The sequence below is a fragment of the Mustela nigripes genome, chromosome 15, assembly GCF_022355385.1.
Source record: "Mustela nigripes isolate SB6536 chromosome 15, MUSNIG.SB6536, whole genome shotgun sequence".
NCBI classification, from domain to species: Eukaryota; Metazoa; Chordata; class Mammalia; order Carnivora; family Mustelidae; genus Mustela; species Mustela nigripes.
In genome coordinates, this window is record NC_081571.1 from 23,229,177 (window position 1) to 23,255,101 (window position 25,925).

Consider the following 25,925-nt stretch of genomic DNA (forward strand, 5'->3'; position numbering starts at 1 on the left):
GGGAGAATAACCAAATAAATAGAGGGAAGGCGAACACTAATGTCTATAAGAAAACTATTATTTTTGTAGAAGGAAAGTCTGCATAAAGACACCAAAAGCGTGTTTTCATTGCACTCCATCAAGACATTTAATAAAACTGCCATTCCTAACACACTACTAGCTACTTTAGAATTGTTTTCACAGTTACTCAGCAGGAAACTAACATTTGAACCCACCAATCTTTTGAGTTGCAAATTCAATTTTAAACTTTTTATTTAAAAGACCTCAAGAATATCTATCACTCCAGGCAGAGGGATGATAATAACATTAAGCTTTATGAATTATTACTTTCCGATCAAGGGTGACAGACTTGCTTATATGAACAGGGTGAGACTTTTCATAAGCAGCAGAGTTCCATCCAAGTTCTCCCTGATTCTATTTGCCAAAGAAAGGAAAAGGATATTACATTTTAAAATAAAATTCCTCCAAATAAAATCCTACCAAAGCTCAATGTCTGAGAGATCTTGTGGTGCCTTTATGTTGTAAATGCTGAGGTTTTATATTACTTATATGAGCTTTGGTCTCCAATAGAGCCGGCAAACAAACCCCCAGAATGCTGAAACAGCTGTAGTACTGTATCTGAGTCATTTGGGCCAAAACAGGCATGGGGACATGAAACAGAAGTGTTCTCTCAGTTCACTGCAACTCTGTGCTTTTCATTTCCACTTCCAGACAAAGAACTAGTAATGGCTTCTCATCTCAGGAAAACTCAGTGAGGCATACAAGTTGGATCTTAAGGCTGATACTTGTTAATATTTTTAAAGGGTCACTTCAAAGAAAACCTTCAGGTTCTTAGAACTCAACCCAGTTCCTTAGAGGCTTTGACTGTATTATCATTACAAAGAATGACTCTCACAGATACCCAGTCAGTCAGTTCCAGTCAACAAGACCTGTAACTTTAATAAGAAAACCAAACAAGGATGGTTACAAATTCTTTACATTAAACTGCATTAGTCCACATTCCCATTAATTTGGTCAGTTATGGGACTGGCCCGAAGTTTGCTAAGTAAATTCAAGGATGTAAAGAAGTATAATTTAAATAGCTTAAGACAAATCTCTTCTTAAAGTCCTTTTAAAATAATCTAGAAGTATTTCTTCGACATGTTAATTATAAAAAATGCTTTAAGAGTGACAGGATAATTATAAATAACACTCATCTGTATGTCTTCCAAGACCTTCTACGAGGAAGTGTTCTCTTCCCTTACATAGTTTAAGTTGCTCAGTGTCTGAGAAGGTGGTAAACCCTTTAGCTTTAAATATCATTTGTTAAAGCATGTGTCTCACAAATTCAGGTTGTTTTGCCCCCATTTGTCTGAACTACTACATTTTTACTTCAATTCCTTAGTGCACCTTTGTTCCTAGATCATGAACTCACTGCAGGATTTTAGGCAAGTTACTTAACCTCTCTTAGCCTCAGATTATTCCTCCAGGGAAATAATAGTACCTATTTGACCAATGGGTTAATAGATATAAAATGTTTAGAGAGTCCATGGAACAAAATAGGTACTCATTAAATAACAGCTATTATTTATATCAGTTGTAGTCATAGAGATAGACGATGGAGGGCTCAGTTGCCATTTTTAGATACCAATTTAAAATTTCTCAGATTTGAGGGCCAAAACCCTATAACAATTAAAGTGACTTAGACAAAAGCCCAAGAGGGAATTCATAAACCACTTCAAGGGAGGAAGAGAAGCTCAGGAACCATTCAATAGGCATCATATCCAAATAATCCATCCCGGTAACTAGTAAAGCAGGTCCTTTCAGACCAAGGAAACTGGGTAAACACAGGCTGGGTATCAGCAAGAGAAGCCACTTGAGTGAGGACATCCACACGCAGAGACTTAGACTAATTATTGAGATTACATTCACTCCACCACGTCCCAGTCCACCTTCTTCTCTGTAAGCTAAGTGTCCTATAAATGAAGTTCAGCATATTAACTTTAATGTGATTGCTTAGAGAGGTTTGTATTCCCCCTCACCTCAATTTTCTGGAAATTTCCATTTTCTTTTTCTTTCTTTCTTTTTTTTTGTTTCAAATTGATCAAAATGTAATAACAATTTTATAGTTATAAAATGCACTGGAAATAAAACAAGACATACTAAATACTCTGGAAGTCAAGAGTTCCTACAACAAAAACCCCATGTGATGAAACCCCCATCTTTGCTGCTCTTTTTGACTGCTGTTCATTTCCAATCTTCATCATAAACCTATTTTCATTTCACAGATCTGGAAGGGGCAATTTTTCCTCAAAAAAATGTTCTGCCTTCCTGAATACTCTGCAAAGAGTTCAACAAAATCCAAACCACTTGGAACAAAGTTGAATGAGAGGTATCATCATTATGTACCTTTTGCAAAAAGATACTTGCTAAGTTATTAAAGGGAGAATAACAGATTATTACACATATATTGGTATAAATAAGGCTCAAAAATCTCAGGTTCCACTGTTTCCAACAAATGTTAGGACTGTGAAGGGTGCTTTATTCAAATAACAATAACAAATAACCTACACTGTTGGCTCTTAAAAAAAAATTAGGAAAGGCTCACTGCTTTAAAATCTGGAGTATGCAAAAACCAATGCCACCTTTAATGTCACATGCTTCCTAGCCACAGTAGCATTTTCAGGGGAGGTCAAGAACTATGGCTAAAGTCCAAGAAACAACCAAAACAACAACAAAAAACAAAAACAAAACCCAAAACACTGAGATAATTTTCTGCATCACCAACCCCAGTGTACCAGGTCACCGCCTTCTGAGGCAGGCTGACCTGGGTAATGGACATTAAGGAGGACACGTGATGTAATGAGCACTGGGTATATAGAAGACTGATGAATCACCTAACTCCACCTCTGAAACCAGTAATATATTTTATGTTAACTACTTGATTTTAAATAAAAACATTAAAAAATCCCGCCCCCCAAGACAATGACAAATTTGGAGGCAAAAGATCTAAAATACTCTGTTGCCCAACAAAATCCAAAAAATCCCTTGTTTTGCTCTTAAACAACCTAGAAAACTTGAACCCTGTTTTACATCCCCAAATAAGAGCAGTATCTCCTGGAAGTATTAGTGCCTGGAGCTTGCAACCATCAACTCATACTCCTGGTCCATCAGTCCTAATCCTGAAGCTATAATTCCTTTGTTAGAGAAAGGGGGAAAAGATCCATTTCAGGACAAAGCTATTCAAGACAAAAGGAAGGTGTGTCTTCAGTGGGAGAACTTCCGGCTGTCAGAGGACTTCTTGCTAATGTGTTTGAAGATTTTGGACTTCTCTACTTTTTTGGCTTTCCAGTAGTGGAAGCCACCACCGCCTCCTCTCTTTTTAACCTTGCCGTCATTGCTGTTCATGTTCAGATCAACAAAAAGAGGCACCTTGAAACCAAACAAAAGAGCAACCTGAGGCAAATTTAAGTTATTAACATTGAAGATCTGTTTCAGAGAGTGGGAATCATATGCTCGAATGTAGGACTTACACCCTTCCTGGGATAACTTATGAAGGATAGTTCTTTTCAATCAATTTTTCAAGCTGAGACTGAATGTCAGAAATTTTGGACCAGGAAAACTGAAATTCACTTAATGGAACCTTGGATTGCTTCAAGTAACGAAGGAAACCCAATTCTTCAGGGTGTAAAATGAGCAAGGCATGCCCTCTCCCGTTTAGGCCTCTGGCTGTTCTTCCCACACGATGAATATATTCCTTGGGGTCATCTGGAGGGTCATACTGAACAATCCAGTCAACTTCAGGAATATCCAGCCCTCTCACTGCCATGTCAGTACATAATAATATCCCTGAATCTGCATTGCAGAACTGGAAGAATGTGGTTGTATGCTTATTTTGCTTCTGCCTTCCATGAATGGCCAAGACAGGCAAATCAATGTAGTTCAGCAACTCATAGTGGTATTTCATGGACTTACAGGATGAAAAGAAGACCATCAGTTTCTTCTTCCAGTTCTTCTTAAGTAATGTAAAGAGGAGGAGTCTCTTTTCTGAAGGACAAACAACATAGCCCTGCTCAGGACCATCCATTGTTGCATTAGCTTTATCGTCATCAACACCAACATACAATGGCTCCTTTTTCAAAGAAATTCTTGCCACGTCCTCAACTTTTTGAGTCTGTGTGGCAGAAAAGAGCATGGTTTGCCTGCGTGTTGGCAGAAGTTTAATGATTTGTTTTAATTCCTCTTCAAACCCAACATCCAAGATACGATCAGCCTCATCAATAACCAGACACTGCAAATTGTATACATAAACTCTGGGGTATTCTGCATGTGGTCTAGAAGGCGGCCTGGGGTGGCCATGATTGAAAAAAAAACTCCCATTACAGAGTTTCTGTGCTTCAGCGGACCTGTTGCTGCTGCCCATTAACAAGCCGTATGTGTGAACATGGTGCGTCATTAACTCCTTAAGAACACCGAACGTCTGCACGGCCAGCTCCCTAGCAGGTGAGAGGGTAAGAACTCCAGTTCCGTTCCTGGGCATGAACTTTAACTTGAAACGAGTTCGACTGCAGGGTTGAGAAATGCCAGTGTTTTGCCACTGCCTGTTTTTGCGGCTGCTAGAAGATCCCTGCCTTCCAGAAGTGGTCTGATACTTTTATGCTGTATTTCAGTCATGTCTGTAAAACCCATTTCTTTTATTGCCCTGAGAGTGTTCTCACTGACAAGATCAGTAAGAGAAGCAAATGAAGTATCCTCAAAAGCACCTGTCAGTCCTAGGGGTAGGCTGGGCACTTCACTGTCCTCTTCCTGATCATCTGGCTTCTCCACACTGTTTTCTGTCCCTTCAGGAGCTTGGGTCCCTTCTTCAGAGTCCCCTTTGTCTTCAGTTTTCACTTTTTTGGTATCAGGCCCAGTATCATCCACAATTTTTCTCTTTTTCTTTTTCTTCTTTTTTGGTTCTGAATTGGGAGACTGTGTTGCTGCTTTTCTATTGCTTTTTATGGTAGATTTCTTTTCTTTTCTTTTTTAATTTAACTTGTACAGTTTTCATTGTTTCTTTAGTTCTCGCTCCATTCTGGGCTTCTGAGGAGCCCAGATTCACAGACTGTTTCAGGGATTTTTTTTAACCTTCCCACCTCCTACTGGTTCTGCAGACATATGTCCATTTTGCCTGCCTTTCTTTCTTTCTTTCTTTCTTTCTTTCTTTCTTTTTTTAAGATTTTATTTATTTCTTTAGCAGAGACAGGTCACAAGTAGGCAGAGAGGCAGGCAGAGAGAGGAGGAAGCAGGCTCTCTGCGGAGCGGAGAGCCTAATGTGGGGCTTGATCCCAGGACCCTGGGATCATGACCTGAACCGAAGGCAGAGGATTAACCCACTGAGCCACCCAGGAGCCCCCCATTTTGCGTTTCTGATAAGCTCACATCCAAGGCTCCCTGGAGCTTTAAGTTTTGCTGGCGCAATTTCAAGTTCTGTTTCTCGATCTTCTTGCGCGGGAGTTTCGTGGGTAGATGGGACATGCTATTGGTAAAGCGCCTCCACTGCGGCACCACAACTCGGCTACCAGGTAGGAAACCTCCATTTTCTGAATCCTCCAAGGCAGCTTTGCAGCCAGAGAATCAGAGAGCTTGCTGGGGACTTAACCTACAAGAATGTCAGGTTCCAGTGGCAAAGAAGGAGCTTGTAGTTGCTCTTCTATGCAAAGCCTTTTTCACATGGAAAAAGAAAGCTTTAGTGGTGGTACTAGAAATGTGTGGCTCCAACTCAAAGGATCAGTGAGTGTCTTCGACCCTTTTGTGTACCCATAAACACGCTCTTTGATTCCCATTCAACTCAACAAATCTTTACTGAGCTCTTTCTATAATCAAAGTACTGTGTTGCATTCTGTGGACGAAAGAGGTATAAGATACGGTGTGTCCTCCATTTACAGCTACCATTTGTAGGACCTGTTTCTATTTGCAGCTCCAAGCCTGTGGTTGTGTCTCTAACTTTTACCTAGAAAGAAACAGCCCAACACAACACAGATCTCTGCTTTATGCCTTTCCTTGCTTAGGAGGAGCTGTATTATGTGGATTTCCTTTTGTGATAAAGATATTTACCTGTCTCTTGAAGGCTTTATATCTTATAAGTGAATCCATTCAAGCCTCATTCAAACCAGAGTATCTGGTCAAAGAGGAAGAAAATTTTCACTCCACCAGAACGAATGGGGATCATCTCTGAAATATGACATAATGTAATTCCCCTTTTATAGAAGTTCCTTTCTTTCTTGGCTCTACCCCTTGCTGGGAGAGATCTTGAATGAGCTGCCTAACCCCCTGCACCTAGCTCCCTCATCTGTAACATGGGATAGTCCTAGCCCCTACCTCATAGGACTGTTGTGAGGCTTAAATGACAAAAGATAGAATCTTCATGGAACAATTCCTGGTACATAGTAAGCAACTAATAAAGGTTAGCCATCATTATCATTTTTAAATTACAGTAGTACCAACTGTAGTATTATCCTGTTAGTACGTCAGTAGACTCTTTAAAGGAGTATCCCAGAAGAGTGAAATAGTTCAGTATATTTCGCAGTAGCAACTTAGTTGCCGGAATGCCACTAAAACATCGACCATACCATGTGCCTAAGAGAATAAAAGGACTGAACCGGAGTATGGAAGCTTCCATTTTAGCCCCAGTTCTCCCATGCATTTGCTGGCTAGCTTTGGGCAAGTTAATTTGTAGGACTGCCAAGTAAAATGCAGTAAAATGTAGGATACCTAATTAAAAGTGAATTTCAGATAAATAACGAATTTGTAGTATAAGTATGTCTCATGCAAATGCTAAATAGTTACTCTTATTTTTGTAAAATTCAATTTGAACTGGGTATCCTGCCTTTAAATTGGATTTAACCTCTCTGAACTTCAATGTCTGCGTAAATCAAATTTCTGCATTTGATTAGGCCACTGTTTCCCTAACCTTGCAGAACACTATTTCTAGGGCATGGTTTGTTTTTTTTTTTACTTTTGTTTTTTGTTTTGTTTTATTCTTTTTTTGTTTTTTTAGTCTTTATTAATTTTTTATTTTTTATAAACATATATTTTTATCCCCAGGGATACAGGTCTGTGAATCACCAGGTTTACACACTTCACAGCACTCACCAAAGCACATACCCTCCCCAATGTCCATAATCCCACCCCCTTCTCCCAAACCCCCTCCCCACAGCAACCCTCAGTTTGTTTTGTGAGATTAGGGCATGGTTTTTAACTTAAAAAAAAAAAAGAAGAAGAAGAAGAAGAAGAAGAATTAATTGCCCAATTAATTTGGGCAATGCAGAGGCTGTAACTTCATTTCAAAACTTGCAAAATAGTATATTGAAGTATATGAAAACTCTAGCAGTAAATAAACCTGTTTAGCTTTGTTCAACCATCATTTCCCTAAGGCAGTTATTCACAGAATAGTTCTTTAGCACCACTTAATACATCTAGCACACCTTTTGGGACATGACAGTGCAGGTGATACCTAAGGATCCTTCTGGCCCTAAACAGTTATGCCAGACTCCAAAACTGAAGGCCCAGAAATTATATAGTCTAAAGTGCCTCTGCCCTGAAGCAAATATAAGCGTTAACAACCTACTGAGGATAAAATGCTACCTATCCATTCAGCCCAAGTTTTTAAGTGGAACTCAGTACCTTGTCATGGTCAGAGCAGGTAATACCACCAGCAACTGAGAGAAAAGATCTCTTTTTTAGAAAATAAGGACTTTAAAAAACTTCCTAAAAGTTTTGTCATAAAATCAACATCCCATGACCTACTGCCACATACACCTTCAGTAGTTCTTCTATTGAACTGCTGACCATTTTTTTTTTTTTAGTGTGGAGTTAAATAGTATTAAGTATATTTATACTGTTGCATGACAGATCTCTAGAATGTTTTTTTCTTTCAAGAGTGAAACTCTATACTCACTAAACACTAATTCTCCTTCCCCTCTCCTCCACCCTTCACAACCACCTTTCTACTTTTTAATTTAAATGATTGTGACTATTTTAAATACTTCATATTAGTATAATCATACAGTATTTGCCCTTTTGTAATTGGTCTGTTTCACTAAGCATAACATCCTCGGGTTTATAGATCTTACAGAATAACAGAATTTCCTTCTTTTTAAAGACTGCATAATGCTCCATTGCATGTATATACAACATTTTCCTTATCCATCCGCCTTTCAGTGGACATGTGAATTGCTTCTAGCCCGTAGCCATAGTGAATAATGCTGCCATGAAAACAGATGTGCAAATATCTCTTCAAGATCCTGCTTTGAATTCTTTTGTATATATACCCAGAAGTGGGATTGCTGAATCATTAGGTGATTCTATTTTTAATTTTTTGGAGGAACCTCAATACTGTTTTACATAGTGGCTATACAATTTTGTATTCCCTCCAAGGGTGCAGAAGTGTCCCCATTTTTCCATATCCTTGCCAACATGTTATTTTCTGTTCAGGCCATCCTACCAGGTAGGAAGTAATATATCATTGTGGTTTTGATTTGTATTTCTTTTATGATTGGTGCTGTTGAGTATCTTTTCATATAATTGTTGGCTAAGAGTCATAATCTTTTCTACTCCATTTATTCAGCTCCAGAACCACCACTCCAGGATGCCATTACCACCCCCTAGGGCCATGTTGTTTTGTTTCACCCTTATTTTGTGCAGAAGTGAAGTGATGTAAAATGTATCAAATACAGACACCTACATATTACTGAGCATTTTTGACTGCAGGGTCTAAGTGACAATGCATTCAGTTAGTACTGTTTAGGGAATGACTAAGGCCTCAGATGACTCTGCTTTCACCACTTTTGCCAAGAAAGTTAAACCGAACTCTGTCCTTGTTAAAACAACAGAAGTTGGGTGCTTGGGTGGCTCAGTTATTAAGTGGCTGCATTTGACTAAGGTCATGATCCCAGGGTCCTGGGATCCAGGTCCACATCAGGTTCCCTGCTATGCAGGGAAGCCTGATTCTCCCTCTCTCACGACCCCCTGCTTGTGTTCTCTCTCTCTCTCTCTCTCTCTCTCTGTCTCTCTCTGTCAAATAAATAAATAAAATCTTTAAATAAATAAATAAATCTTTAAATAAATAAATAAATAAATAAAGCAGAAGTTTAGGGGCACCTGGGTGGCTCAGTCAGTTAAGTGTCTGCCTTTGGCTCAGGTCATGATCCTAAGGTCCTGGGACCGAGTACCACATTGGGCTCCTCGCTCAGTGGAGAGCCTGCATCTTCCTCTGCCTGCTGCTCCCCTTGCCTGTGCTCTCTCTCTCTCCCCCTTACCTTCTCTGACAAATAAATTAACAAAATCTTTAAAAGAAGAAGGAGGAAGAAGAGGAGGAGGAGAAATTTAAAAAACTGTGACCCATTTAGGCATGCTTAAGAGAAATTTTGAGAATTCTCAAAAAAATATTTATTTTATTAAACATCTAGAATGTATGGTGCCATCAACAAAAAACGGGAAAGTAAAGACCTCCCAAAATCCTCTCCTATATCAAAGCCATGAGAAAACTGGAAAAATTGTCAGAATTAACTTTTTTTAGAACTTTAGAAATGAACCTGAGCTTACAGTGATCTAAGGAATCTTTGTCCATAACAGGGTTGAACCTCAGTAAGTATAGAGAGCTTTGTGACTTTTTTACTCATCCTCTTCCCATTATTCTCCCTCTCAATCTTCCTCGGATACATAGTAGCCTTGAAAACTAATAGCCCACAGTCCTGTTGAAACAGCAGCATTGTAGCCACTGGAAAGGGCAGAAAGTGGCTAGAGTTTCCTCAAACATTCACTTCCAGAGAATTGAAACTATTTGTCTAGGAATACCCTGGAAAACTCCACTCACAAGACTGCCTTTATTTGATCTGACTCACAGGTCACCTAAACAAACAGACTTTTTCTTAGGGCTATTTGTTAACAACAATTAGAGGTAAATAATGAATATTGCAGCTGCCTGAAGTAGTAGAAAACAGTTGTTGCAAACCATAGACTAAACATAAAATTTTAAAGGAAAAGTTGATATGTCCATAGATAACTTTGAAAACCTCCAACTTATTCCTGGAAATCTAGAAAGCCAGATGCATATGTGGAGTCGTGCACAAGCCCATGACTGTGCACATGCTCAGAGATTATCAGAGACGTTCCTAACTTCTCACCTCTGACTAAACTTGTGGCTCTGTGATAAGAAGGAAATAATGGCTAACGCAGAGTTCTCAAGTTCCTGGCTGAGTGTTTAAGATGTCATCCACCATGTGCACAGAGTCCCTCAGCAAATACTGGGAGACTTCCTGGTTAAAAATCTCTTTCTGATTGTTAACTGAACAGAGAAGAGACTTCAGTGGTTACACACAACAAAAACTACAGACTTTGTAAAATTTGTCCAGAAAAGTTACAAAACCAAACCCTATGAGGGAGAAGAATCTGATTTCCAGTGAACATACTATATTTTACAAAATATCCAATTTTCAACAAAATATTACAAGACAGGGGCACCTGAGTGGCTCCATTATGTGGGCGTCTGCCTTCAGTTCAGGTCATGATCCCAGGATCCTGGGACTGAGTTCCACATCAGGCTTCCTGCTAGTGGGGAGCCTGCTAACCTCTCTCCCGATCCTCCACTTGTGCATGTTATCTCTTTTTCTCTCTCCCTCTATCAAATAAATAAATATAATCTTAGAAAATAAAATTACAAGACATGCAAAAAAATTTTTGAAAAAAAAATAGAGCTGACACACAAGGGGAAAAAATAACCAAGAGAAAGTGTTCCTGAGGACAACCAGTAATTGGACATAGTAGTCATAGACTTTAAATCAGCTATTTTAAATATGGGGAAATAACTAAGGAAATCATGTCTACAAAATTAAAGGTAAGTATGAGAATGGTGTCACAACAAATAGAGAATATCAATGAAGAGATAACAATTATAAAAATAAACTAAATAGAAATTCTGGAACTGAAAAATATAATATTAAAATGAAAAATTCACCAGGGGGATAGCTCAATACCAATTCTGAGCAAGCAGAAGAAAGAATCAGTGAACCCTAAGATAGGTCTATTGAGATTTTCCAGTCTCCATAATAGAAATAAAACAGAATTAAGAAGAAAAGGTCAGACTCAGAGATCATCAAGCATACCAACATATGCATAAATTAAATCCCATATGCAGGGTTGGGGGGGAAGGAATAAAAAGACTATCTGAGACATAATTTCCCATATTTGATTTAAAAAAAAAAAACCTTCATATTCAAGAAGCTCACAAACTCCAAGTAGGATAAAGGGGAAAAAAAACAAAGAAACACTTAGTCACATCATAATAAAACTGGTAAACCATAAATAGAGAATCTTGAAAGCAATAAGGGAGAAGCATTTCATCAGATACAATGGATTCTCTATTGGAGGACATTCTAATCTTATCAGATTAGTAACTGATTTCAGAAACCATGAAAGCCAGAAGCAGTGGAATTATATATACAAAGTGTTATGGGGGAGAAAGTTTATTATCCAAGAATTCTATATCCAGCAAAACCATCCTTCAAAATATGAAGGGAAAATTAGGATATTTCTAATAAACAACTGAGATTATTTGTTACTAGCAGAGCCCTCGTAGAAGCAACACTAAAGAGAGTCCTTCAAACTAAAATAAAAGGCTAGCTTATAACTGAAATTCACATGAAGAAAATAGATGGCATTGGTAGAGGTAACTAAATACACAAGACAATAGAAATGCATTTTTTTCTTTATAACTCTCTTTTTTCTCCTAAATCATTTTTAGAAGTTTATTAAGTAATAATTATAAATCTATGTTGATGAGCATACATATGTAAATGTGTAATTTTTTGACAATAGAGACACAAAAGAAGGCAATAAGGAATAGAGCTATATAGGGGAGCAAAGTTTTGATATACTATTAAATTTAAGTTGGTATTAATCTGAACAAGATTGTTACAAATTAAGGTGCTAATTGTAATCCCCTATGTAACTGCTATAAAAATAACAAAGAATTGCAGAAGTAATTTTTAATTTTAAAAAATTTTAATTTTTTTAATTTATTTTTTCTAAATAAATAGAAAATATTTATTAAGCACACAAAAAAACAGTAATGGAAGAATAGAGGAACAATAAAGAGGACAAGAAACATAAAATGCAAACATCAACTGACAGATGTAAATCATACCTTATCAGTAATTACATTAAATAAAAATGAGTAAACCTTCAAATTAAAAGATGATATGGGCATAATGGACAAAAAATGACCTAATTCAATGTTGTGTAGATTCAAAGACACAAAAGACTGAAAGTAAAAGGATGGAAAAAGATATGCCACACAAATGGTAAACCAAAGAGGGCAGGACTATTTATACTAATAACAGAAAAAATAGATTTTAAGACAAAAATTGTCTTAACAAACACCAATCCATAAAGTAAATACAGCATGTATAAACATGTATACACCTAAAAACAGAGTACCAGAATACATGAACCAAAAATAAAATTGAAGGAATAAATGGATAATTCAACAATAATAGTTGGAGGTTTTAATACACACTTTCAATAATATATAGAACAACTAGACATAAGAGTACAGCAGGAAATACAAATTTGAACACTATAATCCAAGTAAAACTCCACACAACAACAGTAGAATACACATTCTTCTGAAGTACAAATAGAAGGTTTTTTCAGGATATACCATATGTTAGGCCGTAAAACACATCTCACTAAATTTACAAGGATTGAAATCCCATCAATATATTTTTCAATCATAATAAAATGAAATTTGACATCAATGATTATAATATATTTGGGAAATTCACAAATATATGGAAACTGGGCACCATGTTTTTAAGTATTAAATGAGTCAAAGAAGAAATCACAGAAGAAGTGATTTCTTCTGTGAAGAAGAAGAAGTAAGAAAATACTTTGACATGAATTTTTTAAAAAATATATCAAAGCTTATATGATGCAGCTAAAGTAGCACTAAAAGGGAAATTTATAGTCATAAATATCTATTATGAAAAAAAGATCTCAAATCAATAATATACTTTAAGAAATTTGAAAAATTAAAAAAATAACACCCTCCAAAAAAGGAAGAAAGAAATAATATATATTTGAGTGGAAATGAAATAGAAAAGGAAAAAATGGAGAAAATCAATGAAACTAAAAGTTGTTTCTTTGAAAAGATCAACAAAATTGATGAGCCTTTAGCTTAGACTTACCACAGAAAAAGAGAGGACTCCAATTTCAAAATCAAGAATGAAAAAGAAACCTTATGAAAATAAAATAAATGCTTGTTTATTTGTATAATTTGCCAACAAATTAAACACAAATTATTTTGTTCTAAGAAGACACAAACTAGTGAAACTGATTCAGAAAGAAATAAAAATAGAAAAAAAGAGAAAACAAAACTAACCTAAAGAAGTAAAGAAATTGAGTTAGTAATGAAAAAACTTTCTATAAAGTAAAGCCCAGCACAAGATAGCTTCAGTGGCAAGTTCTACCAAAACTTTAAAGAAAAATTAACACCAACCCTTCACAGACTCTTCCAAAGAAAACACAAAAGAGAAGATAATGTTTCCTAACTCACTCCATGAAATCAGTGTTACCTTGACACCAACACCAGACATAACAAAAAAACAATAGACCAATATCTCCAATGAATATATATGTAAAAATTCTCAACAGAATACTGACACAATCAACTCAGCAATATAAAAAGAAAAGTGATTATACAAAGCAACTAACTGGAATTTATCCCTGAAGTGCAAGATTGGTTCAACGTACCATAATCAATCAATGTCATCCTCCACTTTAATAGAAAGACAAAACAAAATAAAAATCACATGATCAATTGACACATAAAAAGCATTTGAACAAATCCATGATTAAAAAAAAAAAAAAATCATGTTCAAATACTCAACAAACCGTGCGGGAAAGGAACTTCCTCAACTTGATACACAGCATCGAAGAAAAGCCCACAGTGAACATCAGACTTAATGCTGAAAGCCTGAAAGCTTTCCTAAAAGATCAGGAAAGGGACATTTCTAGACAGTTCTAGAAAACTTTCTGGACATTTCAAGATTATATTGGATGTTCTCACCAGGGTAATTAGTGAAGAAAAGGAAATAAAAGGCATCCAGAGGTGGAAGGAAGAAGTAAATCTATCTCCATTTGCTGATGACATGATTTTGTAAACAGAAAATTCTAAGGAATCCACAAATATTTATTAGAGCTAATAAACCAGTTCAGCAAGTTTCCAGGATATAAGACCAATTGAGAAACATCAATTGTATTTTCCTATATTCTAGCAATGAACAATTGGGAAATGGAATTAAGAAAATTTCATTTACAACAGCATCAAAGAGAATAAAATTCTTAGAATAAATTTTAAAAAATAAGTGTAAGACTTGTATGCTGACAAACACAAAACACCATTGAAAGTAATTAAAGAAGATATAAATAACTAGAAAGATAGCCAATGTTCATGCACTGGAAAATTTAAAACAATTAAGATAGCAATATTCTCTGAATTAATCTACAGATTTCAAAGTCCCTATTTCTATGAAAATCCCAAAAGTTTTATTTCCAAAAATTGACAAACTAATACTAAAGTTCATATGGACCTTCAAGGGACTCAGAATAACTAAAATAACCAGAAAAAGAAGAACAAAGTTGGAAGACTCATATTTCCCAATTTGAAAGCCTTGTACTGAAGCCAGTGAGCACATGAAAAGATATTCAACATCATTAGTCATTAGAGAAATGCAGATCTAAACCATAACATAACACTTCACACCCACTAGGATAGCTTTAATCAAAAAGACAGTATATATGTATTGGTGAGGGTAAGGACAAACTGGAAGCCTCATACAATGCTAGTGGAAATATAAAATGACAGTCAATTTAAAAAGAGTTGACAGTTCCTCAAAAAGTTAAGTACAGGGGCACCTGTGTGGTTCAGTCAGTTAAGCCTCTGACTCTTCTTTTTGGCTCAGGTCATGATCTCAGAGTCATGAGACTGAACCCTCTCCAGCTCTGCACTGAGCATGAAGTCTGCTTAAGATTATCTCCCTCCCTCTCCTTCTGCCCTTCCCCCATACCCCTTTCCCCCACACTGCTCATGCACATGCATGCACATGCTCCCTTGCTGTCCAAAAAAAAAAAAAAAAAGTTAAGTACAGAGTAAATATGACTCAGCGCTTCCATATCCAGGTATATACCCAAGAGCACCAAAAACACATGTCCACAAAAATTTTTATGTGAATATTCATAGCAGAATTAATTATGATAGCAAAAAGTGGAAGCAATCCAAATGTCTGTTATTAATGAGTAGATAAATGAAATGTGAAATATTCAAACAATGGAATATTGTTCAGTCATAAAAGGAATGAAGTTCTGTTAATCTTCTTCACATTTTAAAATATCTGGATCACGGGGGGAAGTCAAGATGGTGGAGAAGTAGCAGGCTGAGACTACATCAGATAGCAGGAGATCAGCTAGATAGCTTATCTAATTGCAAACACCTACAAATCCAATGGGAGATCGAAGAGAAAAAGAACAGCAATTCTAGAAACAGAAAATCAACCACTTCTGAAAGGTACGGCTGGCACAGAAGTGAATCCAAAGCGACGGGAAGATAGACCGCGGTGGGAGGGGCCAACTCCTGGCAAGCGGCGGAGCAACAGGGCACTAAATCAGGACTTTTAAAAGTCTGTTCCCCTGAGGGACATTGCTCCAGAGGCTAAACTGGGGTGAAGCCCACATGGGGTCAGCATGGCCTCCAGGTCCCGCAGGGTCACAGAAGGATCCAGGGTGTCTGAGTGTCACAGAGCTTGCAGGTATTAGAATGGGGAAGCCAGCTACAGAGACAGAGGAGTGAGCTCTCCGCTCAGGGTTACCTTGAACCAGTTGCAGGCTCGGTGAGCTCAGAGTGCAGCCGGAAGCCAGGGAAACTGGAGTAATTGGACACTATTCTCTGAGGGCGCACTGAGGAGTGGGCCCCGGAGCTCTTGGCTCCTCCAGGCCAGAGACTCAGAGGCCGCCATTTTCATTCCTGTCCTCCGGAACTCTATGGAAAGCATTCAGGGAACAAAAGCTCCTGAAAGTGAACCCGAGCTGATTATTCAGCCTGGCCCTTGGTAAGGGCGGTGCAATTCCTCCTGGGACAAAGACACTTGAGAATCACTACACCAGGCTCCTCCCCCAGAAGATCAATAAGAAATCCAGCCAGGACCAAGGTCACCTACCAAGAAATACAGGTTCAATACCAAGGAGAGCAGTGGAATTCCAGAGGAGGAGAAAGCAAAGTGCAGAACTCATAGCTTTCTCCCCATGATTCTTTAGTCATGCAGTTAATTTAATTTTTTTTTCAATTTTTTTTTACTTATTCTGATAATTTTTTTAACTTTTACCCTTTTCTTTTTTAACGTTTTTTAACTAGTTTATCTAATGTATATATATTTTTTTCTTTATTTGTTTTCTTTTTTTAATTGTTTCTTTTTTTTTTTTTTTCCTGAACCTCTCTTTATCCCCTGTCTCCCCCCCATGATTTGGGATCTCTTCTGATTTGGTTAAAGCATATTTTCCTGGGGTCTTTGCCACCCTTTTAGTATTTTACTTACTCCTTCATATACTCTTATCTGGACAAAATGACAAGGCGGGAAAATTTACCACAAAAAAAAGAACAAGAGGCAGTATCAAAGGCTAGGGACCTAATCAATACAGACGTTGGTAATATGTCAGATCTAGAGTTCAGAATGACGATTCTCAAGGTTCTAGCCAGGCTTGACAAAGGCATGGAAGATATTAGAGAAACCCTCTTGGGAGATATAAAAGCCCTTTCTGGAAAAGTAAAAGAACTAAAATCTAACCAAGTTGAAATAAAAAAAACCTATTAATGAGATGTAATAAAAAATGGAGGCTCTCCCTGCTATGATAAATGAGGCAAAAGAAAGAATTAGAGATATAGAAGACCAAATGACAGAGAGTAAAGAAGCTGAGCAAAAGAGGGACAAACAGCTACTGGACCACGAGGGGATAATTCGAGAGATAAGTGACACCATAAGAAGAAACAACAGTAGAATAATTGGGATTCCAAAAGAAGAAGAAAGAGAGAGGGGAGCAGAAGGTATATTGGAGAGAATTATTGGAGAGAATTTCCCCAATATCGCAAAGGGAACAAGCATCAAAATCCAAGAGGTGCAGAGAACCCCCCTCAAAATCAATAAGAATAGGCCCACACCCCATCACCTAATAGTAAAATTTACAAGTCTTAGTGACAAAGAGAAAATCCTGAGAGCAGCCCGGGAAAAGAAGTCTATAACGTACAATGGTAAAAATATTAGACTGGCAGCAGACTTATCCACAGAGACCTGGCAGGCCAGAAAGAGCTGGCATGATATATTCAGAACACTAAACAAGAAAAACATGCATCCAAGAATACTATATCCAGCTAGGCTATCATTGAAAATAGAAGGAGAGATTAAAAGCTTCCAGGACAAAGAAAAACTGAAAGAATTTGCAAACACCAAACCAGCTCTACAGTAAATATTGAAAGGGATCCTCTAAGCAGAGAGAGCCTAAAAGTAGTAGATCAGAAAGGAATGGAGACAATATACAGTAACAGTTACATTACAGGCAATACAATGTCACTAAATTCATATCTCTCAATAGTTTCCCTGAATGTTAATGGGCTAAATGCCCCAATCAAAAGACACAAGGTATCAGAATGGATAAAAAAACAAAACCCATCTATATGTTGCCTACAAGAAACTCATTTTAAACCCGAAGACACCTCCAGATTTAAAGTGAGGGGGTGGAAAAGTATTTACCATGCTAATGGACATCAGAAGAAAGCAGGAGTGGCAATCCTTATATCAGATCAATTAGATTTTAAGCCAAAGACTATAATAAGAGTTGGGGAAGGACACTATATCATACTCAAAGGATCTGTCCAACAAGAAGATCTAATAATTTTAAATATCTATGCCCCTAACGTGGGAGCAGCCAACTATATAAACCAATTAATAACAAAATCAAAGAAACACATCAACAATAATACAATAATAGTAGGGGAATTTAACACTCCCCTCACTGAAATGGACAGATAATCCAAGCAAAAGATCCACAAGGAAATAAAGGCCTTAAATGACACAGTGGACCAGATGGACATCACAGATATATTCAGAACATTTCATCCCAAAGCAACAGAATACACATTCTTCTCTAGTGCACATGGAACATTCTCCAGAATAGATCACATCCTTGGTCCTAAATCAGGCCTCAACGGGTATCAAAAGATTGGGATTGTTCCCTGCATATTTTCAGACCACAATGCTCTAAAGCTAGAACTCAATCACAAGAGGAAATTTGGAAAGAACCCAAATACATGGAGACTAAACAGCATCCTTCTAAAGAATGAATGGGTCAACCAGGTAATTAAAGAAGAATTGAAAAAATTAATGGAAACAAATGATAATGAAAACACAATGATTCAAAATCTGTGGGACACAACAAAGGCAGTCCTGAGAGGAAAATATATAGCAGTTCAAGCCTTTCTCAAGAAACAAGAAAGGTCTCAGGTACACAACCTAACCGTACACCTAACAGAGTTGGAGAAAGAACAAGAAAGAAACCCTAAACCCAGCAGAAGAGAAATCATAAAGAACAGAGCAGAAATCAATGAAATAGAAACCAAAAAAACAATAGAACAAATCAACAAAACTAGGAGCTGGCTCTTTGAAAGAATTAACAAGATTGATAAACCCCTGGCCAGACTTATCAAAAAGAAAAGAGGAAGGACCCAAATAAATAAAATCATGAATGAAAGAGGAGAGATCACACTAATACCAAAGAGATACAGACAATTATAAGAACATGCTATGAGAAACTCTATGCCAACAAATTTGACAATATGGAAGAAATGGATGCATTCCTAGAGACATATAAACTACCACAACTGAACCAGGAAGAAAGAGAAAACTTGAACAGACCCATAACCAGTAAAGAGATTGAAACAATCATCAAAAATCTCCAAACAAACAAAAGCCCAGGGCCAGATGGCTTCCCGGGGGAATTCTACCCAACATTTAAAGAAGAACTAATTCCTATTCTCCTGAAACTGTTCCAAAAAATAGAAATGGAAGGAAAACTTCCAAACTCATTTTATGAGGCCAGCATCACCTTGATTCCAAAACCAGACAAGGATCCCATCAAAAAAGAGAGCAATAGACCAATATCCTTGATGAACACAGATGCGAAAATTCTCACCAAAATACTAGCCAATAGGATCCAACAGTACATTAAAAGGATTATTCACCATGACCAAGTGGGATTTATTCCAGGGCGGCAAGTTTGGTTCAACATCCACAAATCAACCAATGTGATACAACACATTAATAAAAGAAAGAACAAGAACCATGTGATACTCTCAATAGATGCTGAAAAAGCATTTGACAAAGTACAGCATCCCTTCCTAATCAAAACTCTTCAAAGTGTAGGAATAGAGGGCACATACCTCAATATTATCAAAGCCATCTATGAAAAACCCACCGCAAATATCATTCTCAATGGAGAAAAACTGAAAGCTTTTCCGCTAAGGTCAGGAACACGGCAGGGATGTCCATTATCACCACTGCTATTCAACATAGGACTAGAAATCCTATCCTCAGCAATCAGACAACAAAAGGAAATTAAAGGCATCCAAATCGGCAAAGAAGAAGTGAAACTAACACTCTTCACAGATGATAGGATACTATATGTGGAAAACCAAGAAGACTCCACTCCAAAACTGTTAGAACTTATACAGGAATTCAGTAAAGTGTCAGGATATAAAATCAATGCACAGAAATCAGTTGCATTTCTCTACACCAACAGCAAGACAGAAGAAAGAGAAATTAAGGAGTCAATCCCATTTTCAATTGCACCCAAAACCATAAGATACCTAGGAATAAACCTAACCAAAGAGGCACAGAATCTATACTCAGAAAACTATAAAGTACTCATGAAAGAAATTGAGGAAGACACAAAGAAATGGAAAAATGTTCCATGCTCATGGATTCGAAGAACAAATATTGTGAAAATGTCTATGCTACCTAAAACAATCAACATATTTAATGCAATTCCTATCAAAATACCATCCATTTTTTTCAAAGAAATGGAATAAATAGTCCTAAAATTTATATGGAACCAGAAAAGACCTCAAATAGCCAAAGGAATATTGAAAAAGCCAAAGTTGGTGGCATCACAATTCTGGATTTCAAGCTCTATTATAAAGCTGTCATCATCAATACAGAATGGTACTAGCACAAAAACAGACACATAGATCAATGGAACAGAATAGAGAGCCCAGAAATAGACCCTCAACACTATGGTCAACTAATCTTCGACAAAGCAGGAAAGAATGTCCAATGGAAAAAAGACAGCCTCTTCAATAAATGGTGTTGGGAAAATTAGACAGCCACATGCAGAAAAATGAAATTGGACCATTTCCTTACACCACACACGAAAATAGACTTAAAATGGATGAAGGACCTCAATGTGAGAAAGGAATCCATCAAAATCCTTGAGGAGAACACAGGCAGCAACCTCTTCGGTGTCAGCCGCAGCAACATCTTCCTAGGAACATCACCAAAGGCAAGGGATGCAAGGGCAAAAATGAACTATTGGGATTTTATCAAGATCAGAAGCTTTTGCACAGCAAAGGAAACAGTTAACAAAACCAAAAGACAACTGACAGAATGGGAGAAGTTATTTGCAAACAACATATCAGATAAAGGGCTAGTGTCCAAAATCTATAAAGAACAAACTCAACACTCAAAGAACAAATAATCCAATCAGGATATGGGCAGAAGACGTGAACAGACATTTCTGCAAAGAAGACATCCAGATGGCCAACAGACATATGAAAAAGTGCTCCATATCACTTGGCATCAGGGAAATACAAATCAAAACCACAATGAGATACCACCTCACACCAGTCAGAATGGCTAAAATCAACAAGTCAGGAAATGACAGATGCTGGCGAGGATGCGGAGAAAGGGGAACCCTCCTACACTGTTGGTGGGAATGCAAGCTGGTGCAACCACTCTGGAAAACAGCATGGAGGTTCCTCAAAAAGTTGAAAATAGAGCTACCCTATGACCCAGCAATTGCACTATTGGGTATTTACCCTAAAGATACAAACGTAGTGATCCGAAGGGGCACATGCACCCGAATTTTTATAGCAGCAATATCTACAATAGCAAACTATGGAAAGAACCTAGATGTCCATCAACAGATGAATGGGTCAAGAAGATGTGGTATATATACACAATGGAATACTATGCAGCCATCAAAAGAAATGAAATCTTGCCATTTGCAACAACGTGGATGGAACTGGAGGGTATCATGCTTAGCAAAATAAGTCAATTGGAGAAAGACAACTACCATATGATCTCCCTGATATGAGGAAGTGGAGATGCAACATGGGGGAGTTAAGGGGGTAGGAGAAGAGCAAATGAAACAGGATGGGACTGGGAGGGAGACAAACCATAAGTGACTCTTAATCTCACAAAACAAACTGAGGGTTGCTAGGGGGAGAGGGGTTGGGAGAAGGGGGTTGGGGTTATGGACATTGGGGAAGGTATGTGCTATGGTGAGTGCTGTGAAGTGTATAAACCTGGCGATTCACAGACCTGTACCCCTAGGGATAAAAATATATTATATGTTTATAAAAGATTTAAAAAATTTTTTTAAAAACCAAAAAAAAAAAATAAATAAAATCTTTTTTCTTTCCAAAAAAAAAAAAATGATCTGGATCACAAAGAAAAGTGATGAAAATAACTAAAACTGGAAAAAAAATGAAATTCTGATACATGTTACAACAGGGATTTTAACCTTGAAAACATTATGCTAAGTGAAAGAAACCAGACAGAAAAGACCACATATAGTATGATTCCATTTAAATGAAATATCCAAATAGGCAAATCCATAGGCACAGAAAGTAACTTAGTGTTTACCAGGCACTGGACAAGGGGATGATGGGAAGTCATTGGTAATGGTTATGAGGTTTCTTTAGGAATGGTGGAAATGTTAGAGAATTAGATATTAAACAGTTGAACCATTTTGTGAATATACTAAACACACATATACACGCACACATTGAATTTTACACTTCAAATCAATGACTCATGTATGTGAATTACATCACAATTTTTACAAAAAGACTAGAACTTGACACATCATTCCAAGAGTTTGCTCCTAAGACAAGTAACAGGTAGAGAGCAGATCAAGATCAAGAACAGAACTTTTTGGAAGATGAGGAAAATCAGAAATAAGCAGTAGGAGGCCAACCCGCCATAATTTTTTAGGTGAGCAGCAGGGGGAGCCCTTGATAGCAAAGACAATTACAAAAATAATATTTATGTTTCTAATCATAAAGTTAATACATTCTTTCAGCAGAAAATCTGGGGAAGTACCAAATAAAGATAATTTTTTAAATCACCATTAATTCCACTATCCTGAGAGACACTAACACTTTATTTGTGCAAATCTTTCCAGTCTTTTTTCTGTTTGTACTTCTGTATATATACATATATATAACCAAACGCATTTTTTTAACAGAAGGTAAAAGCATATTGCATGTGTAGCTTTGAATCCTATTTATTTCACTTTACATTAATTTTTTACATTTTTCTGGTCTTAAATATTTTTGAAAACATAATTCTTATTGCCTACAGATGAATTATAATAAAATAAACCTACTTTTGAATTTTTTTTCTGTTATAACACTGCAGTAAACATCCTTGTACCTAGATCTTTAAACTCCTTGAAAATTTTCTAAGGAGAGATTCCTAGAAGAGGAATTATCATGTAAAATATTACCCATGGCTTTAAGTCTTTGGATATACACTGCTACATTTCCAACCAGAAAAATTCAAATATCTTTACATTTCCCCTGAACAGTGTATAATACGTTTTTTCCTGAAGTTTCTTCTAAATATGTAATCATCTGTTTCATTGTTTAAAACATTTGCCAATTTAATAGACAGAGTTGGGGTCTTCCTTTAATTAATTATTTTTAAATAGTTATAATTTACATATGGTAGAATTCCTCCTTTTTAGGACATAGTTCTATGAATTTTGACAAACATATACAATCAAATAACCGCCACCTCAAACAAGACCGGTTATTTCTAATATTGAGAAATTATGTGCTTCTTGAAATCAGTCTCCTTATTCTTACTCTCAACCCCTGGGCACCTCTGAACGTTTTCTGTCCCTATATGTTCTCCATAGCATTTTTATTTCTCAAGCTTCCAAATGGAACTAAAGCCAGCCATTAGCAACTAGCAACTAGCTGCTGCTGTTTCTAATGTCCTCCGCTGCTCCTTCAAAAGCCATGTTTTCTTTGCTGACAACCAACAGATCAGTCTCCATGTCAGCAAACCTGAACTCCAGCTCCAGACACAGGGAAATTCCTCCCGTGAAACTTGGCCTGACTTCAGTCGGGCCGACATGCCCAGGCAAGCCTGACAAGGTAGAGGAGCCAGCAGGAAGGGCGGCCCCCATGGCATGGAGTACCAATGACACACGTATGTGCATGTGTGTGGGGGGGTATGCACACACACAGGCATCGCAGAGTCCCAACATATTTTTACAGGTTTTATACATCTCCAGTGTCAGTAACACACTGGAGAGGAGATAAGCCAGCAAGTTCTGAGAAATGATCCTCTCTGAACCTTTCCTCTCTGTCCTCTGACTGCTGAATAGTGTGAGCGTGTGGTCTGCGGGCAAGGACTGGAAGGTCTGGGGAGGGATGGCCCCTACTGAGTCAAAATGAAACATCAACACCTTGGGGGAGATCCAAGGCCTGAGAACAAATTTCAGAAACATATAAGGCGCCAAAGAAATGTGCCTTTAAGCATAAGGTCTGGAGCAGCTAGGAAGGTTTCTCATTTTCATCATTTCTTTTAACATCCATGTTCTCCCGTGATCCCTCTCTTCCCGCTGCCACACATACATGGCGTGGGCCACTTTCCTGGTTCGCTTAAATACTGTTGTAAAGAAACCTATCTGTGGTTTTATGTTACCCCGTCGGAGTGCTGTCTGTGAATACAGAACATAAAAGGGGATAAATTGCCTAACTTAATCTACCCTTGAGGCTTGCCACATTGAAAAGATAGAGCACGGAACTCGGGTCTGCCCTGGAACAGCTGGAAGACCAAGAGATTGCAGTGTTTAAGGAAAACTCTGAGTCTCACCCGATGCAGAAAACTCTCCGAACTACCGCTGTACCTATATAGAACATTTTATCTTTGTCAAGGCCCCTCAACATGTATGATTAATAACGAGTCCTGGAAGAACATTTGTAGCTCTTATCAATTCTTATCCTGGAGACAAGTGAGAAAGAAGGTGGGAGAACAGGGCATTTGGTCAGCTTAAATTCAAACCCACAGACACGCAGACTTCATAATCCGCCTTGGTCTGGAGTGGATCTCTAAAGGCTACTACCTCAAGCACAAAATACCTGAACTGCATGTCACACAAAGAAGTTGCCTTATTTATCTCATGAGTTTTGTTTTGTTTTGTTTTGTTTCTCTTACTATGCCCTGGTTACTGGTTTATCAATTAGACATTTATTTAGCAGTCCACATAGAGCGGGGCATGACATCTTTTTTTTTTTTTTTAAAAACCTGCATAAGGAAAAGTTAAAATGGAGAACCTTCTTACTGGCTAACTTGGTCCTTCATTGAGAAAGGCTCCTGCCACTTCACTTAGTCCAGCTTTCCTGAAGTGGGTGCCATGAAGGCCCCTGGTTTGCCAATCACTAATTTAAATGGTGTTTCACTGCATCTACACCAGGTCTGTCTCTCTGCCTCTCTACACACAGGTCTGCTGTTTGTGGCTGGCACTGTGGACTCACTTGAATCTGTGGCTCGACCTACAGGAACAAATTGCAGCACTGGAAGGAAACGATGGACATTTTCATCACCAGCCTTCTCACAGGTACCTACTAAGCCCTGGGCTACAAATGTTCACCAGTAGGAGAAAGGCTCTGGTTCACGGTGCCATGAGATTCCAGTGATGCCTTGGGCATCTCCTGCCAGTCCCCAGCCATCTCCCATGTGCGATGTGCCAGCCTGGTGATGCTGAGTTGACACCATGATGAATAACCAAGTCTCTTCCCACGAGAGTTCTGGAGCCGTCCGTACTCTGTCTTCTCCTGGGCTCCAGCTTAGTATGGTCTAGGTGAGGGAGTCAGGGTGAGTGGACCAGGGACTGCTGCTGGTTGATAATGGTAATGAGTCAAATGCGGCATTTGCTTCATAGTGGCTCCCCTCTACACATCCTCCAAATCATCAGACCTCCCCATACACAGAAGCAGACATGCACTAAGATCAGCTACTTTCTGGAGAAAACGAGGAGATAATAACAAATAGCAAAATGTACGTTAAAGTAACATTTGTCCCTCTATCAGGCCTTGTGCTAAGTACTTTACACTCATTATTTCACACAATCCTCCCAAGAACCCTATACAGACTGATGTTGCTGCTGCCCCATTTTGTAAGTGGGAAAACTGAGGCACAGAGGTTAAGAAACGTACTCAGAGGAGCACATACTCAGTAAGTGACTGCATCGGAGTCCACACCTAGTGTTGACCCCCAAGCCCATGCTCCGAACCAGAGTCCCTCTGCACCCTTTTCCAGTCTAGGAGCTCCATAAAGCATTCTGAGTACGAGAATAGTCACATGAGGTCGTGTGGAGTTTTGACGAGGAGACTCCAAGGGAGAGCCCAGCTCAGCAGGGACAGAGAACGTGGGTGTATCCCTCATGGCCTGCTGGGACCTCGTCTAGGTCCATTTGTTTTTATAACCACAGGTACTGCACAGTCATTTAAAAACATGTGCTGGCCAGGGCGGAACGTCTGATGGCAGCCACCGGCCGGGCGCTGGCAGCAT

At 38.0% G+C, this 25,925-nt stretch overlaps 1 pseudogene; it reads right to left on the reverse strand.

Annotated features, from left to right (window-relative positions):
• Nucleotides 1-3,234: 3,234 nt before the first annotated feature.
• LOC132002572 (ATP-dependent RNA helicase DDX18-like) lies at nucleotides 3,235-5,496 on the reverse strand (annotated as a pseudogene).
• Between the last annotated feature and the right edge of the window lie 20,429 nt (nucleotides 5,497-25,925).